This window comes from Sceloporus occidentalis, unplaced genomic scaffold (genome assembly GCF_023333645.1).
Source record: "Sceloporus occidentalis isolate IW3139 unplaced genomic scaffold, rSceOcc1.0.p SCAF_1, whole genome shotgun sequence".
In the NCBI taxonomy this organism is placed as follows: domain Eukaryota; kingdom Metazoa; phylum Chordata; class Lepidosauria; order Squamata; family Phrynosomatidae; genus Sceloporus; species Sceloporus occidentalis.
This window is the reverse complement of record NW_028316981.1, coordinates 85,503,148-85,523,300: the sequence shown is the minus strand read 5'-3', so window position 1 is coordinate 85,523,300 and position 20,153 is coordinate 85,503,148.

The window sequence follows — 20,153 nt, the reverse complement described above, 5'->3', positions numbered from 1 at the left end:
GCAGCTTTGGGGCAGCTTCTGGCTGCTTAAGATGCGTGTGTCATTTAGACAGTGTACCTCCAAAGTGACCCAAAGCTGCTTTATTTTGGCCCATCTGTTCGGGCCCTTTGCTACCAGAGATAGAAATAACATGGAAAGAATAGAGATTGGTTCCTACACCGCAATGAAGAAGATCGGTTCAACATGATTCAACAACTCACCCACCACTGACTGCAACTAACAATATGCACATGTAAGATGAAACAGACAGGTCAAACAAACCTTGCATAAACAAAAACATATTGAATTTTCTAAAGATTCCTTGAAGGTTTCTTCCAAAATCCATCCAGGATTACTTTTGTCTTTCATCAACTTCCATTTTTCTTTTGATTTCTGTTTTTGTGGCCAAACGTAAAGATTTATTTAACATGCTGACAGTAGCTGCTGGAGCAGGATCATTGCCTCTTTTCTTTGTTTTGCTTTCTGTGCATGCTCAGTAATGGTTTTCTGGAGGCAGCTGCTATTTACTTTGCCTATTGTAGGCAGGCATACACAGTAAGAACAGATGTAGCAAAATCCCTTTCTTTCTCAGCACAAACTGTATTGTGTCATTTACTGAAGGCACACCAGTACAACCCAGCAGGCCTGTGTTTCTCTGGACCTCCTTTATTTACCCTCTAATGCCAATACTACAAAAAACAAACAAAACAAAAACCCCAACCACCAAATAAAACAAAACAAAAAACCTCCAGCTAGATAGAGCGTGAGGAGGAATGAAGGGGTTGAGTGGATATAAAAAAGCCTTTGTATAAAGGATAATTGTCACTCTCTTTTTAAAAACAAAACAAAATCCAAGAAACTACAAACCAGTCAGCCTAACCTCAGTATCAGGAAAAAAAAATATTAGAATGGATTATACAGTAGTCCATTTGCAAGTATTTTGATGCAATGATCAGTAGGAGCCAGCATGGGTTTTTCAAGAACAAATCCTGCTGAAGTAATGTTAATATCTTTTTTTGATTGAGTCACTAGCTTAGTTGGGAATGCTTTGGATGTCATTTGTTTGGATTTCAGCAAAATACTTGATATGGTCCCCCATGATATTTTGATCAGCAAACTGAGTAAATATGGAAGAGATGAAAACAACATCAGATGGATCCATAACTGGTTGGAAAACCATGTTCAAAGAGTTGTCGTCAGTGTCTGTGCTTCAGATTGGAAGGAAGTTTCAAATGGACTGTAGGGAGTCTGTCCTCGAGTTGGCACTCTTTAAAATTTTTATCAGTGATTTAGATGATAGAGGGAATTTTTATCAAATTTGCAGATGATATGCCTTGAGGTCTTTTCCAACTATATGATTCTAACAAAACTGGAAGGCTGTTGGAAGACAGGAACAGAATTAAAAAGTAATTTGATAAACTAGAAACTAGTCTGAAACTAATAAAAAGAAATTCTGCAGAGACAAAGGCAAAATTCTACAATTAGGCCACAAAAACCAATTGCACAGGTATAAGATGGTGGATGCATGGCTCATCAGTACTAGATGCAAAAAGGATGTGAACATGAGCCTGCAGTGTGGTGTTGCAGCAACGCAAAGACTAGGGCGCGGTACAGACCTCCCAGAAAGGGAGGCCTTCTGGGTCCTGTTTTTCCTCCATAGGGAAGCTGCAGCCACCAAACCACACGGTTTCCCCGTGGAGGAAAAAGTACCCGCGAAAAGTGGGTTCTTTTTACCCCACGGCGGTGGCGTAATGAGTGCACCAGTGGTGCACTCGGTATGTAAGTGCCGCACGGTGCCATGTGGAAGCCGCGTGGCACTTATGTAACAATGTTGGTGCCCATGTATACAGGATGCCACCATTGTTACGCCCTCGTCACATGTGAGGGTTGTGGGGCATGTGGGCGCTCCGCCCCCCAGGCAACCCTAATATGTGATGAGGGCATCACAAAAGGCCCATCTGTACCAGGCCTAGCTTACCCTGGATTAAAAAGCATAGTTTCCAAGTCAAGGGAAGCAGTACTCTCCTAATATTCCATGCTGGTCAGGCCTCATCTGGTCTATTGTGTTCTGAGCACTTTGTTTTAAGAAGGATATAGACAAGGTGGAGCGAGTTCAGAAAAGGGAAATGAGGATGCTAAGAGGCATGGAGAACAAAATGTATGAGGAGAGGTTGAAGTGCCATGGAACATAAGTGCCAGCACTTTGAGTCGAGCACAGAAACAGACTGGTAACTAATGAAAATCTTGTAGGATCTAGGAGATGCATTTTCCCCCAATCAGTGCCAGAAATGTTTTCTGTCAGACATTGCTTGTCTACTCTTTCAAAGAATATATATTTTTTAATCTATGTTCAATGTGAAAGGTTGAACTGTATAATGTTTTGGCTGTGACCTAGCAAAGTGAATGTGTCGGTGAGGGAGAGTTTATGTGGAGAAGCTACCCTAAATTGTGTTCTGAATATTACACTCCCTAGTAAAAAACTATAGGCTGTAGAGTCATATGCTTTGAAAGGATTGCTACTGTTCTGATTTCCCAGTCATTAGCATACCTGCATTTGAGTACTAATTATGGAAGAAAATCTGCCGTTAAGAACAGTAATAGACCTTTTAGCAGAGGGTGATCATTAGTACTGTGACCTCCAATTACAGAATTATTTTTGAGAGGGATCCCACTGGGGTCAGTATTTTGGGTCTCTCCTACCTACTAATTGTATTAATGAGATGGAGAGAACAACGTAGATTCAGCATTATCTATATCTGCTGATGGTACAAAAAATGAAGAGCAAGCATGCATGAAGGGAGACACGAGACTTTGAGCAGGGACAGATTAAAGTAGTAGACTGTGCTTGGTAGAATGAAGCTTAATGGAAGTAATAATGAAGAACAGTGAAACTTCCATACAAGTTTGCTCCCAACTTTCAAATAATTAAATATTTCTGCTAGAAAATCCAATCTATTAATCTTAAACATGCCACAAGACTTCTCTTCCCTTGTCATCTTTTTATAGTGAAATGGAATACCATAGTTATTTTTTAGAAAATTGCTAAGATAACACATCTGGTCTCCTTTCAGGCCTCTTTCCCCCTCCAAGGACTGCCTGGACTGCAGTCAGCATCTAGAGACCAGATAGTGCTACTCACCTGATTGCAGTCCCCCATTTCATCCATTACTTCCTAATTAACACCACCATTTCTCTTTAAACTAAATGAGGAGGCACTTAGTTTTCCCAGGTAAGGGGACCTGGCAAGGGAGCCATTCAATTGAAGTGTAGATGGGTGGTTAGAATGACAGAAAAACAAGAAAGGCAATAGGTTGATATCGATATGCATCCTGGGAAGGAAAAAGCAACACAGCCACTGTGGGTGTGTAACCCCAAAATAATCTCATTGAATACGTGGACAATGATAAAACCTATACTGATGTCACTTCAGGTGGGGAAAAAGTGTGGCTCTAAAATCAATTTGAGTTTAGATTGAAAAGGGGGAGTGTGGTGCTAATGAGAGCAAAACTGGGGCTGGATATTGTGCACTGGAGCTGAATTAATTTGCAGGTATGAATTCAGTCTGAGTGACCAAAGTGTCTTTCCTTCTGGTTTACCTATCCTGATCCCTCTGTGATGCAAAATGATACTCTTAGGGATGTTTTTTCACATCTTCTCTTACCCACAGTTCTCCCTCAGCATTTCCCTAGAGTGTAACTAGATTAAATCAGAACCCTGAGTAACTTTCCTATCTTAGAATGACGTTCCTATAATAAAGCCTTTAGTTTGTTTCTCCAAGACATAGGTGCCTTTGCCCATTAACCAGGACCTCTAACTGCTGCACTCACTCTCTATCAAGATGGCCTTTTCTGGATCTGTTGTTTTGTATAGATTCAACACAAATAAACTGGATATAAGCAATATTTTCACACGGACACCTGTTCAAGTTAACTCAAGCTATCTAATGGAGGGCCAACATGCCCCATATTTGAAAACTGGGCTGTCTACAAAGAAAGCCAAAAGCACATTACCATTCAGCACATGGCCAGATTGGTTTTCAGCTAGTAATGATCCTGAATGTGTTTTCCTCACACTTCATCATGGGCTGAAAATCAATTTGGCCACACAAAGGGATAATCAGATAGCCACTTGGCTGTTCACAAAGCTCTAATGCACACTGAACTCAGTTGCCAGCCAGTGCTGATTTTTTGGTTAAGTGAAACGGCCTTCAGAGTTATCTTTGGCTTATTTGATTACAGCTCATCTTTGTAACAGTAGTTTACAGAGATTCAAAGATATAAAGCATTAGTGTCTGGAAAGGAATAATAGTCGCGCAACCACAGAGAAAGGTCTTATATCTATATTAACTATAATGGGTGGTTGCCAAAGACACAAGAGTGGCAGCATTAGTCCTTGTAAAGCAAATGTAAATTCCTTTTCTTGGTATTAGTATAGAATATAAAAATATCTTCCTTTTTAGTATAATTGGGAAAAAATGGGATAGAACATGTGCATGAATATGCATGTATGGTCAAGGTTAAAGGAATGTGCGTTTAATCTTGGTTATGTTCATGGATGTGGAGATAGAATTCATCATAGAGAGCTTGCAGCTGACACTTAAACCACAATTAGAATCATAGAATCATAGAGTTGGAAGAGACCACAAAGGCCATCCAGTCCAACCCCCTGCCATGCAGGAAATCCAAATCAAAGCATCCCTGACAGATGGCCATCCAGCCTCTGTTTAAAGACCTCTAAGGAAGGAGACTCCACTACACTCCAAGGGAGTTTGTTCCACTGTCAAACAGCCCTTACTGTCAGGAAGTTCCTCCTAATGTTGAGGTGGAATCTCTTTTCCTGTAGCTTACATCCATTATTCCGGTTCCTGTTCTCTGGAGCAGCAGAAAACAAGCTTGCTCCCTCCTCAATATGACATCTCTTCAAATATTTAAATAGGGCTATCATATCACCTCTTAATCTTCTTTTCTCTAGGCTAAACATCCCCAGCTCCCTAAGTCGTTTGTCATAGGACATGTTTTCCATACCCGTCACCATTTTAGTCACCCTCCTTTGGACATGGTCCAGTTTCTCAATGTCCTTTTTAAATTGTGGTGCCCAGAACTGGACACAATATTCCAGGTGGGGCCTGACCAGAGCAGAATACAGTGGCACTATTACTTCTCTTGATCTAGACACTATACTTTTATTGATGCAGCCTAAAATTGCATTGGCCTTTTTAGCTGCCGCATCGCACTGTTGACTCATGTTCAACTTGTGGTCTACTTGAACTCCTAGATCCCTTTCACATGTAGTCTTGTTCAGCCACGTGTCCCCCATCCTATATCTGTGCATTTTATTTTTCTAAGTGCAGTACCTTACATTTCTCTGTGTTGAATTTCATTTTGTTAGCTTTGGCCCAGCTTTCAAGTCTATTCAGGTTGTTCTGAATTTTGATCCTATCCTCAGGGATATTAGCTATTCCTCCTAATAATGAATAAACTAGAAAGTTGGGCCACAGCTAACAAAATGAACTTCAACAGGGAGAAATATTACATTTGCTACTTCTTTTAATACCCTTGAATGTAGTTCATCTGGTCCTGGAGACTTAAATTCATCATGGCCTGTTACAGATGGGTGTTAAACTACGGACTCAGTCTGTAATAGGGTTAAAAAGGGGCGTTACTTCCGGACGCCCCTAACTCTAGTATGGACTGAGTCTGTACAAAATGGCGGCACCCCTTCCACATGGGGGCCGCCATGACGACGTCACGAATGCGCCACCTCCAAACGGTGCGGCGTGGACGTGATGTCGTCGTGCCACGCGAGGGCGCTTAGTGTGCCCTTTCAGCGGAGCAGGGAGGAGCTCCAAAATGGAGCTCTTTCCTGGTTTGTGTCGCTGGCGCAGCCATGTGAAGGCTGCACCAGTGACGCAAATCAGAAAGGGACCGAGCGGCCCCTTTCTGAGAATCCCTGTTGTCGTTGGGGTGTCCTTGGGGCTTGAAGCCCCAAGGACACCTCTTTCCAGGCCGCGGGGAAGCGGCCTTTTGCCGCTTCCCCGGGGCCTGGAAAGCGGCGGATTGGGGCCTCAGAGGCTGCCATTCTGGCAGCTGAGGCCCCGATCCGGCAGGGAAAGGGCCGGTTACAGGCCGCCCCAAACGGGCGGTCTGTAACGCGCCTTAGATTAACAAGATATTCCTGTACTATCTCTACTTATTCTGTGCTGAAATTCCCCTAATCTGTCCTCTGCTCACCCTTTTCCTTTTCCGAGAACACTGAGGCAAAGAAGATGTTGAGTAATTCTGCCTTTTCTCTGTCCCCTGTTAACATTTTGCCATCTTCTCCATGTAGTTGCCCTACTGTTTCCTCCTTCTTCCTTTTGCTGTGGACATATCCCAAAAAGCCCTTTTTATGGTTTTTAACCTCTCTAGCAAGCCTGAGTTCATTCTGCGCTTTAGCTTTTCTGACTTTACCCCTGCACATGCCTGCTATTTCTTTGAATTCTTCTTCGTGGTCTCTGCGAATTCATACAAATAGGTTTTACTGCGCCTGCGCAGTGCTGTTCGGAAACCTCTAGAATCACTGGGCAAAGTACACTTTGCAACATATAGAAACTTTTTGGCGGTAACCCCGCCCCCCTCCTATAAAGCCCCGGTTCCCGCTCTTTTCCCCAGTTCCATTTTTCCGCCGCGTTTGGCTGCTGTTTGGAACCTCGCTGTTATTTGCTCGTTTCGGATCACTGGTTTTTCTTCGGACTTCGGACTGTTTTTGGACTTGGCTTTCTCTACTTCCCCGGCTATTTGACCATTGGACTGTTTGACTTCGATTTGGATCTCCCTCGTTTCGGCTTTGGCAAGTATGTCTCCGCCGTTCAAAAAGTGTGAGGTCTGTGGGGGCAAAGTCCCGGTCCAAGACCCACACTCCTCCTGCCTCCTGTGTCTGGGAAGAGACCACGATGCGAAGGCTTGCCCGTTGTGTAAATCTATGTCCTCCCAGGCCAGGAAAAACAGGGAGTCGCGACTGACATCCGCGATTGCCCAGGGGAAGGTCCGGGAGGTGGACCCTCGTCCTTCTTCGGCGCCCTCTGCCTCGGTTGCATTGCCTCCTGTCTCCTCGTGCGACAGCCCGGCCAGCGCTCCGCCTACATTGGCCACTCCAGGCCAGGGCTCTAGGGCACCCAGTGTGATTTCTGACGTGGCCCGTGGTTCTGCCCAACCCAGTGCCTCCTCCAAGCCCGCCAAGAAACCCCGGGGATCGGGGTCTGCGGCGCCCATCTCGGCCTCTCCAGCCCATGGAGACCATGCTTCGAGAGCGTCTACTTCGAAGCGAGGATCCTCTGATCGTAAGGCGTCTACAGCGGCTTCGACCTCGTCTTTGAGCCCGAAGAAGTCTAAGGACGCATCCAGGCATTCTAAGACTCATTCCAAGTCTTCGAAGCCGGGGGGTTCTGAGGCCGGTAAATCGGGAACTGACACCACTAAGAGGGACACTTCAAAGTCGGGATCTAGAGTCTCGGAGATCCCTATTCCCTTCTTCCCACCCGACGCACCGCTGGAGCCGAGGTCGAGCAAGAAGAGACCTTCCTCCGCTTCGACCTCAGACGCCGTGACACCCAAGAAGGCCAGGTCAACTCCACCTGCTAAGGCTGTCCCTCAGCGTGACCGGTCCAGGTCCAGGTCTCCATCTCCAAGGGCCACATCTGACGCTGGCGGACGCCGTCATTCTCCTCGAGGTGAGGGTAGGCGTCGCCATTCATCTCTGGACGACCACCCCAGCGGTTCGGCCGTAGAGGGCTTGCCTTCTGCCCCTTGCCCTTCGGAATCAACGGCTCAAGTCTCGCACCCGAGGGAGGTAGATGCTCGAATGCAGCGACGGAGGTCCCCCTCCCCGCTGCCACACTCACCGGTCCGTGACCTCGACGAAGATGCCTACTTCTATGACTCCGAGACCGACCGGTACTATATGGCGGTACCGAGAGACGTAGCCATGCTTAAGTTCCCCTCCACACGGGACCGACACCGGGAGGATAGGCGTCAGAACGCAGATATCTCTTCCAAGGCAACTCAGGCTCCATCTACCCACCACCCGGCTGAACGCACTGCGCCCAGGGTCACGGTTGACCTGCTGGCTTCAGTCTCCGAACCGGATCCCCTCCCAGAGTCTGACCGTTCCTCCGACGAAGGGGACCTTCCGCAGGATTCCCCACAGGGACTTCATCACCCGGAACCGACCTCGCCGACCGACGACGTAAGATCATTTAGTGAGCACGTCATAAAGATGTCCCGTGCCCTCGATATTGAGGTGGCCTATCCCGACGAGACCGCCAAGGACCCGGTGGAAAGACGTGTTCACGGTCGCGTTCCGACCCCTCCAGCCATACCACTCTTGCCTTCGTTAGAGACCCTAGTCAAGCGCTCCTGGGATGCCCCATCTTCTCTTCTGGGTCCGCCCCGAAAGATTGAGTCTCTTTACAGGCTGGCTTCTCCGGTCGCCCCATGGTTGGCCTCTCACCCTCGCCAGAACTCTGCAATTGTTGAGGGAGCCCAGCAGACTGCCATCCAGCGTCAGGCCTCTTCACCCCTGGATAAAGAGGCCAAGAAAATTGACGCCTTGGCCAAGAAGTCCTACTCGGCGGCCGCCTTGGTGGTCAAGGCCACTAATTATGCTGCCTGTATGGGCGCATATATTCAGACCCTCATGGAGGGCATTTCCCCTGTCATCCCGGATGTCCCGGATGAAGCACAGCGCACCCTGGCTGAGATTAGGGACGAGACCCACTCCATTGGCAGCTGGCTAATTACTGCCTCGAGGAACATCGCGGAGTGCTCTGGCAGAGCAATGGCAGCCTCGATCGCTCTGCAGTGTCACGCATGGCTCCGTGCCTCGGATTTGAATCCAAACGTTCGGGCCACCATCAAGGACATGCCGATTGACGACTCGGGGCTGTTCCATGCGGAGACTGATGACAAGTTGAACAGAAAGTTCAGAATGAAGGCGGCCGCGAGAAAACATGGCATGTCGGCCCCAGCGCCCTCTACGTTCCGCAGACGCCCGCGCCCGTGGCAACACCATCAAGGTCAGTCCCAGAGGTCCTTCTACCAGGACCGTCAATTCAGCCAACAGGGACAGCGCCAGAGGGATCCTTCCCAGTCTTCTTCTTCATCTGGCCGCCGCAACCAACCTGCTCGGTATCGTAAGAGCCGCCGGCAGGACTTCGAGCAGGCCAAGAAGAGGACATGAAGGTCCCTAGCGCACTTCGTCCATCCCACTCCATTCTTCTTAGACATTCTGAGGCCCTATTGCACCATCTGGGCCTCCATCACTTCCGACTCCTGGGTCTTAAACATCGTCCGTAGGGGCTATACCCTCGAGTTCGAAGAGCTCCCGCCCACCGGAGCTTTTATTTCCACAGTCCCCTCGGACACCCTTCTCGACGAAGTGCGCTCTCTGCTCCAAAAAGGTGCAATTTCACCGGTCCCACCCGAACTGTTGTCTAGATCCTTCTTCTCAAGGTACTTCACGGTACCGAAGTCGGATGGTGGGATTAGGCCTATTTTGGACTTAAGACATCTTAATCTTTTTCTTCGATACCGACGTTTCCGAATGGTAACTTTGGCTTTTGTTTTACCATTGCTTCATCAGGTCTCTGGTTTGCCACAGTCGACCTCAAGGACGCTTACTTCCACATAGGGATTCGAGACTCTCACAGGAGATTCCTCGCCTTCGCCATCGGCTCCGACGCCTATCACTACAACGTCCTGCCGTTTGGTTTGGCCACCGCTCCAAGGGTGTTCACGAAATGCATGGCACCGGTTGTGGCATTCCTTCACCGCAAGGGCATCAGGGTCTTCCCGTACCTGGACGATTGGCTGTTGGCAGCCCCCTCCCGGGAAGAGCTTCAGGAGGCCGTCCGCTTCACCCTGCTCCTCCTTTCAGATCTGGGACTAGTGGTCAACCTACAGAAATCTTCCCTGACACCATCCAAGCAGGTCCGCTTCATAGGCGCCATTCTAGACTCAGAAGAATGCACCGCGTTTTTGCCTCAGGACCGATTTTTGACCTTGTCGGCTGCGGTGAACGCCGTACAGCTCCACAGGAGAGTGAGGGCGAGAGACGTCCAAGTGGCCTTAGGTCATATGGCATCCACAACTTTCGTGACTCCTTGGGCGAGACTACGACTGAGGCCTCTTCAGGCATGGTTCCTCTCAGTCTTCAACCCCATGTCGGACTCTCCAAACAAATGGCTTACCGTACCGAGACCCGTCGCCGCCTCCCTCCGGTGGTGGTTAGACTCCCACAACGTCTGCGTCGGCATGCCTTTCGCCGAGCCCCAACCACAGCTGACCCTAACGACGGATGCGTTGATGGAGGGTTGGGGCGCCCATCTTTTGGACCTATCTGTAAGGGAGAGGTGGTCTCGGCAAGAGTGTCTTCTCCACATCAACGCATTGGAGATGTTGGCGGTGGAGAAGGCGCTGAGAGCCTTCGAATCCAGCGTCACGGACAAGGTGGTCCTTCTCAGAACGGACAACACCACCGTGATGTACTATTTAAACAAACAAGGAGGCACCAAGTCGACGACGCTCCTGGAGATCACATTGAGAATTTGGGACTGGTGCATCCAGAGGCACATTCTCCTACAGGCGATTCATCTCCCGGGAGACGACAACACGCTAGCGGACCAGCTCAGCAGGGCTTCCTCAACCTGCCACGAGTGGAGGTTGCACCCGGAGACAGTCAGCGACTTATTCCGTCGGTGGGGAGCCCCTGGGATCGACCTGTTTGCGACTGCCTCCAACACTCATTGTCCCCAGTTCTGCTCCCGAAGGCACGACGAGAGATCCCTCGGAGACGCCTTCGCCTTCGATTGGTCCGGAGAGATGCTGTACGCCTTTCCCCCGTTTCCTCTCCTCACCAGGGTAATCTCCAAGATGTTGAGGGACCGTGTCGACGTAATCCTCATCACACCATGGTGGCCGAGACAGCCGTGGTTCCCGTCGCTGATCCACCTCTCCAACGACGAGTTCCTCCGGTTGGAACCGCGGCCAGATCTCCTCACTTTCCAGGGAGGGAGAGTTCGGCATCCGGACATCGACTCTCTACCGATGGTAGCATGGAGGCTCCGCAGCTGATGTCACTCCCACCCTCGGTACAGAGGGTAATTCGCGCCGCACGCAAGCCGGCTACCCAGAAGTCTTACGCCTCCAAGTGGAGGAGATTCCTGCACTTTCTTGAAGAGAGAGCCTTACCGCCAGATGCGGTCACGGTACCGGTGGTACTGGAATTCCTGATGTCTTTAGTGGATGCGGGGCTCTGCCTCTCGTCCATTAAGGTCTATCTTTCATCTATTTGTGCACACTTCCAATACGATGGTCTGCCCTCCTTTTTCAGGGACCCCCTTGTTAAGAACTTCCTGAAGGGCTGCAACAACCTCCACCCCCAGGTCTCAGCTCCTGCCCCGGCTTGGAGCTTGGATTTGGTACTGTCTGCTCTCCAATCCAAGCCCTTCGAACCCTTGGCCACAACAGACTTGAGACTATTGACTTGGAAGACTGTATTCCTGGTGGCCATAACTTCTGCACGCCGGGCGGGCGAGCTGTGTGCTTTACGGAGGGATGAGCCCTACCTTCGGTTCCATACGGATAAGGTGGTGCTCTGGACGGATATCACCTTCCTCCCTAAGGTGGTCTCATTTTTTCACACATGTCAGGACATTGTTTTGCCTTCCTTAGCCCCGAACCCGTCTACGGCCGAGGAACGCAGCTTGCATATGCTGGACGTTCGGCGAGCCTTGGCTTTCTACTTGGACAGGACTGCGGGTTCGAGCCGCTCCGAGAGACTATTCCAATGTTATTCGGAGCCGAGGAAGGGACTACCGGTATCATCTCAGAGATTGTCAAAGTGGGTGGCAAACACTATTCACCTCTGTTATGAGCTTTTGGGCAAACCGGCTCCGGCAAGGGTACGCTCGCATGCGACCAGGGCGGTTGCGGCATCTTCTGCCTTTCTGGCAGGAGTTTCTTTAGAGGATGTGTGCAAGGCTGCGACTTGGTCCCAGCCTTTGACTTTTATTAAACATTACAGGCTGGACACCAGGTCTAGGAGGGATGCAGCCTTTGGGAGGGCAGTGTTGGTTTCAGGTTTGCATTGACCAGACTGCTGCCTATCCATATTATGATACTGTCTTATACAGGTGTTCACATTTTACCTTGCCATCCAGGGTTCGTTTTTCCTGCCTTGGATGTTGTGTTGTCTTGTAGATAATGTAGAATATCTCTCAGGTAACAAGGATATTGACACATGTTTGGACTGGTTTGAGGTTTATTGTTCAATAAAATGCATTGCTTAACCTAGCTTGGTTTCAGGACACTCCCTCCGCCGTAACCTAAGCTTGCCAGTCTAAACCCATTTGTATGATTCGCAGAGACCACAAAGAAGAAGGACAGGTTGCTCACCTGTAATGGTATTTCTTCGAGTGGTCATCTGCGAATTCATACAAATCCCGCCCATCCTCCCCTCGGTGTCCTGCTCGATTGGCTCTGTTGACATCGCCTGCTTGGCGGAAAAATTTTGGAACTGGGGAAAAGAGCGGGAACCGGGGCTTTATAGGAGGGGGGCGGGGTTACCGCCAAAAAGTTTCTATATGTTGCAAAGTGTACTTTGCCCAGTGATTCTAGAGGTTTCCGAACAGCACTGCGCAGGCGCAGTAAAACCCATTTGTATGAATTCGCAGATGACCACTCGAAGAAATACCATTACAGGTGAGCAACCTGTCCTTCCTTTTTCGTGATTTCCCCCTTTTTCCATTTCTTATACATGTTCCATTTAAAACTTAGCTCAGTTGAAAGTTCCTTAGTCATCCATCCTGGTTTCCTGAGACACCTCCCGTTTTTCTTTCTCACTGGAACTGTTTGAAATTGTGCCTTCAGTATCTCCCTTTTGAGAAAGTCCCATCCGTCCTGAACTCCCTTATCTTTTAGTATTTCTGACCACGGGATCACCCTCAATACCTCTCTAAGTTTACTGAAATCCGCTCTCCTAAAGTTTAAAATGCATGTCTGACTATGCCTGGCTTCTCCTTTCCACTGTATAACAAACTCCAGGAGAACATGGTCACTTCCACCTAAGGATCCCACCACTTGCACCCCATTAACCAAGTCATCCTTGTTGGTTAGGATCAGATCCAAAATAGCTGATCCCCTTGTTTCCTCTTCCATCTTTTGGACAATGAAATTGTCTTCCAGGCAAGTGAGGAATTTGCTAGACCTTGAGGATTTTCCTGAGTTTGACTTCCAGCAAATATCAGGGTAGTTGAAGTCGCCTATCACTACTACATCTCTCCTTTCTGAGTGTATGGTCATCTGTTCTAGAAAGGCATCATCCAATTCCTCCATTTGACTTGGGGGTCTGTAGTAGATTCCCACCATAACATCCTTGTTGTTTCCCTCACCTTTAATTTTTATCCAGATGCTCTCCACCTGGCTGCCAGTATTGATGTCTTGGATCTCTTCACTGGTGTTAAATATCTCTGACATATAGTACTATTCCTCCTCCTTTCCTGTTTGGCCTATTTCTCTTAAAAAGGTTATACCCCTCTATTTCCACATTCCAAGCATGAGACTCATCCCACCAGGTTTCAGTGATGCCTATTATATCATATTTGCTTTGTTGTTCAGTGGACCCTTGTTATACACTGGGGTTTGGTTCCAAGATCTCCCGTGAATAACAAAATCCGTGGATGCTCAAGTCCCATTAAATATAATGACATAGCAAAATGGTGTCCCTTACAAAAAATGGAAAATCAAGGTTTGATATTTGAAATTTATACTTTTTTTGAACATTTTCAAACTGTGGATGCTTGAATCCGTGTATAAAAAATCCGTGTATAAGAAGGGCCGACTGTACTAGGAGTTCGAGTTCATCTTGCTTATTTCCCATGCTCTGTTCATTAGTATATAGACATCAAAGACCATGGGTCCTCTTTACTTGCTGCCTGTGCATGTTTTCTTGCCTCCCACTGTTGGATCCTTGCACTATTTGTCTTGTTTCCTCTATGTCAGTTTGACTATTTTCTCCAGCCCTTTTGTCTCCCTCCCCCATGAAACTCAGTTTAAAGCCCTCCTGATCAAGTTCTTGAGACTGTTGGCAAAAATATTTCTTCCAACTGGCATTAGATGCAACCCGTCTGTTGCAAGAAGTCCTTCCTCATGGAACCACAGCCCATGATAGAAGAATCCAAATCATTCTCGGCGGCACCATTTGCGGAGCCAGTTATTCACATCCACTATTTTCCTCTCCCTTCCTGGACCATGCCCTTCAACTGGCAGAAGAGATGAGATGACAACCTGTGCATCAATTCCTTTCAGCTTCCTACCAAGCGCCTCGTAATCCCTTCTGATGTTCTGAAGGTTGTGTCTTGCAGTATCATTGGTTCCCACGTGGACCAAAAGGAAGGGGTATTGGTCAGTAGGCTTGACCAGTCTTGTCAGCCTCTCTGTCACATCACGATTATGTACTGAACACAGAATAAATCCTGACATTGCTTGTGGAGTGGGGAGGGGAAGACAGCTGTCTCTAAATTAATGGGAGTAGCAAGCAGGTGGACCTGGTATGATGTTTTGGGGGCATTAAGAACACTAAGTCTTTCAAAAACGCATAGGCTAACTTTGCTCTTTCCCCAATGCCAGTATGTCATTGGAGGTGTCATTCTCAAGGGGATCTCAAGCACAGATATAAGGTACATCTACACTGTAGAAATAATGCAGTTTTTTTTTTTTTTTTTAATTTTTATTGATTAAAATGTCAAATAATACAATTACATACCTCTATATTTAACAGCATCTAGCTTCATACAACTCAATACAATTACAATTTGTATATTGTTACATTTATCTCCCTTGCTTCCCATCTGCCTATTAAGCTCAGCTCTTTCTCTTCTTCTTTTTTTGTTCAGTTGAAAGCCAAGGGCTCTTATTATCCTTTCACACTTATATTTTCCATTGCCTTTTTACATACTTATCTAATAACTTCCAATGCCTATTCTCTTTGTCTTTATTTCTTAATATCATCGTTAAATTGTCCATCTCCCTTAACTCTATTACTTTTTTTAGCCATTCTTCTGTATCTGGAACACTTTTATCTTTCCAATACTTGGCCAGTAAAATCCTTGCCGCCGAAACGAAATATAACATAATTCTCCAGTAAGATTTTTCTATATCCTTTCCCATAGTTGACGTCATATTGAGCACATATAATTCTGGTGATGAAGGAAATTTTATATTCAATATTTTTTGTATTATATTATGTATTTTACACCAGAATCTTTTAATTTTCTTACACCCCCACCACATATGTACATAAGTACCTTTTTCTTCCAGACATTTCCAACATCTATCATTGTTACCTTTAGCCATTCTTGCTATCCTCACCGGAGTGTAATACCATCTGTTATAAACTTTAATATAATTTTCTTTCAAATCCTGTGACGCAGTGAATTTGCATGTTTTCCTCCAAGAATTTTCCCAGCATTCCATTGTAATAACCCGGCCAAATTCTTGAGCCCATTTAGTCATACTATGTGTAACAGTTTCCCCCTCCAGTTCGTAAGCTAATAACAATTTATATATTTTGGCTATTTTGCCTTTATCCTGAGTCCAAATAATTTTATCAAAGTCATTATCATTAGTTTCAAATCCCTCATTGGACAGATCCTGTTTATATTTGGATTTTATTTGTAGATATCCAAACCAATGTATATTTATCCCTGCTTTCTCTAACTCAACCTTGGTCTTTATTTCTGTTTCCCCATTCTTATTAGTCCTTAATAAATCTTTATATCTAATCCATTTTTGCTTTTTATCCCATCTACTAAAAAAGGCTTCCTGCACAGAGACCCAGCCTGGTATTTTTTGGTAGAGCATTTTTCTCACCGAGTTCCAGATTTTTAATAAAGATTTTCGGATGGCATGGTTAACAAAATCATTATTTACCAATTGTTTTTTATACCAAAGGTACGCATGCCAGCCGAATCTAACATTACTAGCTTCTAAACACAACAGTCTGGAATTGCTTGCCTTTATCCAGTCTATCACCCATACAATTCCACATGCCCGATAGTACAACTTTAAATCAGGTACACCACAACCACCTTTTACAGCCTCCTTTTTCAAGACCCGATCATTAACTCTTGCACGTTTACCTTTCCATATGAATTTGTTTATTTCTTTCTGCCAATCCATGAGTATTGTCTCTTTTGTAATAATAGGTAAGTTTTGAAATAGAAACATGAACCTTGGTAATATGTTCATTTTTACGGTTGCTATTCTCCCAAGCCAGGTAATATCTAACTTGTCCCACCTCTGTAGGTCCTTTTTTATCTGAGTCCAAGTTTTTTTGTAATTATTCTCATATAATTCAATATTCTTATTTGTAACCCATATTCCTAGATATTTAGTTTTTTTAACCGACCTTATTCCTGATCTTCTTTCTAATTCTTTCTCCCTTTCTCCTCTCATGTTTTTTGTAATCATCATTGTCTTTTCTTTATTCATATTAATCCCAGATAAATATCCAAATTCTTTCAGCTCCTTCATAACAAAGTCTATACTTTTCAAAGGGTCCTCCATTATAATTACCATATCGTCGGCATAAGCGCGGATCTTGTATTCCTGATCTTTCTCCCGGGTTCCCCTAATTCTCTTATTCTCCCTAATTGCATTATTTAAAATTTCCAATATAGTTATGAAGAGCAAAGGGGACAGAGGACACCCCTGTCTGGTTCCTTTTTCTACTGATACCTGATCCGTTTTTTGTCCATTTACAATTATCTGTACCTTTTGTTGGGTGTATAGCTGTCTAATATTTGCTAAGCATGTTTCCCCCATTCCCATGTCTTCTAAAACATAAAACATAAATTTCCAACTTATACTATCAAAAGCCTTCTCAGCATCCACAAATAGCAAAGCCATTTCTTTTTCAATATGAGAGGCATAGTATTCTATGATGTTCAGAATTACCCTAGTATTGTATCTTAACTGCCTACCGGGCAGAAAGCCATTCTGATCATCCTTAATAATCTCGTTTAACACTTCCTTCATTCTCTTTGCTAATACCCCAGTAAAGATCTTATAGTCGATATTCAACAACGCTATCGGCCTGTAGTTGGACATAATTGTATTATCTTTTCCCTCCTTAGGTATAAGGGATATATTGGCCAAGGTCCATGAGTCGGGTACCCCTTCAGTCGGAATTTTATTAAAAACCTGCTGCAGCTCTTTTATGATCTCTTTTCCAAATATTTTGTAAAATAAGGGCGTATACCCATCTGGGCCGGGAGCCTTTCCAATTTTCAATGTATTTATTACATTAACTATTTCCTCTTCTTGTACCGGTTCTTCTAGTTTTCTAATTTGTTCCTTTGTAAATTTAATTGTATTTTTCTTAACCAAGTAGTCTTTCATTTTACTATCTATATTATCCTTTTTGCCATCTTCTTTAAAGAGGTTACTATAATATTCATAAAAAGCTTTTTGAATTTCTTCCTGTTTAGTCAATATTTTTTCTCCTATTTTTATTCTACTTATTCTTTTCTTATCCTTTTCTTTTTTCAGTTTATATGCAAGCCATCGGCCCGTTTTGTTACTACCTTCAAAATAATTTTGTCTAATCATTTTTAGTTTGGTCGCCAATTCTTCTGTATATTTTTGCTGGATTTTTTGCCTAACATATGCATATTGTTTTTTAACTTTTTCATTGTCCTTATCTTTACTTACTTTCTCCTCTAAATCTTTTAAAGTTTGTCTATCCCTTCTTTCTTCCTCTTGTTTCTGTTTTTTTATCTCTGTTCCTCTTTTTATCAACAGTCCCCGTATGACTACCTTAAAGGTATCCCAAACTATTTTACTTTTAATTTGAGCAGATTTATTTTCTTTGAAGAAATATGCTATTTCTTTTTTCAACTTATCACAGAATGTATTATCCTTAATCAATTTGTTATTTAACCTCCAAGCCCACTCCTTCTTCTCTTGCCATGTTTCTAACAATATTTCTATTTGGTTATGATCAGAAACTATTCTCGGAGCAATATCCATACTTTTTATTCTTGTAACAATTTCTTTCGATACTAAAAACATATCCAATCTGGAGGATGACTTGTGAGTCTCTGAATAAAATGTAAAGCCTTTTTTCCCCTCATATAAGTATGTCCATGTGTCTACTAAATCTAATTCTTCCATCAACTCAAAACATGAACTTGGGAGTTTTCCTTGATTGCTGTTAATTCTTTTCCTTGATTGTCTATCCTGTTTCGGCTTAAGCACACCATTAAAATCGCCTGCGATTATCATCCTGTTTGTTTTACATTTCAGTAAATCATTATTCAGTTTTTTAAAGAAAGCACTTTTATTTTCCAACGGGGCATACACATTTACTATATCTACTTTTTCCTCCCCAATATTAACCTCGATTGCTATACATCTGCCTTCTTTGTCTTTGTATATCTCTTTTGCATCATACTGTCTATTTACATAAATGGCAACCCCTCTTCTCCTTTTCTTTTCATCTACCGAATAAAAAATATTGCCCAATCTTGGGTTCCTTAAGTATTTTACCTCATTGCCTCTAATTTTTGTCTCCTGAATACAACTAATATCAAATTGATTTTTTTCCAGATAGTGGAACACTTCTTTCCTTTTATGATTCTTGTTCAGCCCTCTAACATTTAGTGATCCAATTTTTAACCTTTTCATTCTTTATTTTCCAAAGTCAGAAGAAAGGAGAGGAGAGGAAAAAAAGAAATGTACTATTATAACTTTTCAAATTCTAATCCTTCTTCCCCTTCCCCTGACAAATCTAGTAAGTCTATATCTTTTTCTAGCTGATTTTCTTCCCCTCCTGGTCCTGTCTGGATTGTCAACTTATTACCACTCCCCTCCCCACTCTGTGCTTCTCCTTCTCTCTTTCTTTCCTCCTTTCTTACTCCCTCCTCCTGTTCCTTTCTTAATTGTGTTTTTAATTTTCTATAAAACTCTTTAGCTCTCTCAATTGAGTTAATTTTGTATTTTTTCTGACGGTATGTTACTGTAAGCCCTTCCACTTTCTCCCAACGATATCTGATCTCTTTTCTTTGTAGCAATTGCGTCAGGAATCTATATTCCTGTCTCTTCTTTAGTACAAAAGCGGGCACATCCCTAAAAATTTCAATTTCTTTATCATCTATCACCATCTTCTCCTCATAGCTCAATTGACACAGTCTTTCCCTTATTCTGACATTAGTAAAGCAGATTGCTACGTCCCTAGGTAAATTTCTTTCTTTAGCAAAAGAGGAGTTTATTCTGAAGATTTTCTCAACTTGCAAGTCCATTACTTCCTCAGTTATTTCCAAATATTTAGCTAATTCTGGGACCAGTCTATCAAACAGTCTTTCATTGTCATTTTCTGGTAATCCTCTAATTTTTGCGCTTCTCTCTCTGTGCCTTATCTCTTGTATAAGAATATTTTGTCTATCCTGTTCCCTTTCCCTGTACATTTTTTCCGTTCTTTCATCCAATTCCCTTGTTTTTTCAGTCACCTCCTCCACGTCTACTCTGATTTCGTTAAGATCTTTTAGAATAGTATCTATTTTCTTAGAGAGTCCCTCAATATCTCTATGCATATCTCTTCTTATCTCGTCCCTAGTTTCCTTAAGTTCTTGCTGGCTTTGAGCTTTAAATTCTCTTAGCTCTCTCAATATAGTCATACTTATATCTGTTTGTTTACCTGCCATTTCCAATGAGCCTCTCCTTGTATTTGAGTTAGAAAATGTTCTAATTTGAGAGACTGTTTGCATTTGTGTCCTTGATCTTGTACCTGATGCCATCAGAAAAGATTTTTCTTTTCTTTGTCTTATCAATAACTATATATTTAGCATTGTCCCTCGAGTTCCACGATACCCCAAGCATGTAAAAAAATAAAAAAGAAGAGTTTTAAGGGCACATAGCCAACTGTAATTTTAGACAAAGAGCACTACTTTTCCTTAAAAATAAAGAACAAAAAAAGCCTTAGTCTTTTTCCCTTTTTTTCTCTTCACGCAAAAGGAGAAAGTTGATATTTTCCTTCCTTTTCCTTGACTCTTAGCTTGCAGTTCAGAAGAGCAGTATGTTAACCGGGTTATATGTCATGCAATTGTGATTGAGCCTTCTTCTCCTTCAAGACAGTCTTGA